Source organism: Wasmannia auropunctata, unplaced genomic scaffold (genome assembly GCF_000956235.1).
Source record: "Wasmannia auropunctata unplaced genomic scaffold, wasmannia.A_1.0 LD336106.1, whole genome shotgun sequence".
In the NCBI taxonomy this organism is placed as follows: domain Eukaryota; kingdom Metazoa; phylum Arthropoda; class Insecta; order Hymenoptera; family Formicidae; genus Wasmannia; species Wasmannia auropunctata.
The window spans coordinates 3178130-3178923 of NW_012026784.1; positions in this window are offsets into that span (position 1 = coordinate 3178130).

Below are 794 nucleotides of genomic sequence, written 5' to 3' on the forward strand. Positions count from 1 at the left end.
ATCTCTAAATGTAGAAATTGTATTTCTAATACTACAGCAATTGAGAAAATTAATTTTCAATACAGTGAGTATGAAAGTAAAAAGGGAAAATGTATGTACAACTTTTTTTGATGGGAAATTAATGGATAAAGTGTACGAATCCGCGTGATTTATTATTATTACTATTTCTTTTGTTTGAATTACAAATTCTTATTTGACAAAAACATTTATTGAGCGATATTCGCATCAGTTTCATCTTGCGAGTACAAGTCAGACACGCCGCCGCCGCCCGCAGGTAAATCTTCGATTAAACAGTTCGATAAACTTGTATATTTATCTTTTCATGAGCCCGTTTTGGATGTTTTACAAAAAAGCAGTAAAAGTATGTATTTGCTCAATGTATATATGTTAGTACCAATATTTGTTTATAAAAAAAAGTTTTTTATTGAAATTAGTAAGTCATAAATATAAATAAAGTACAGAAACGCATATTAACACTTTTGTTATTTAAAAAAATTGTAATTTTTTGTAATTTACTTTTCATTACTTACAGAAACATTACAACATATTATCAATATTTATCAGGAGACACGGTAGTGGCTTGGTGTCAAGTGTTCAAACAAGCCATGCCGGGTCTCTTAACGCGAGCCGTCGCGTTGCGAGCATCCGAGATTTTGAGATCTCAATAACGGTCGAACCGATTAAGTTCTAACTAGATTTAATCGATAGCTTGGGTTCGATTTATATAATGAAAGTGTGTTTATTTTTTTCTACATGTCCTACGAGCGGAGATATTGTAATGCAAAGTCCGAAAT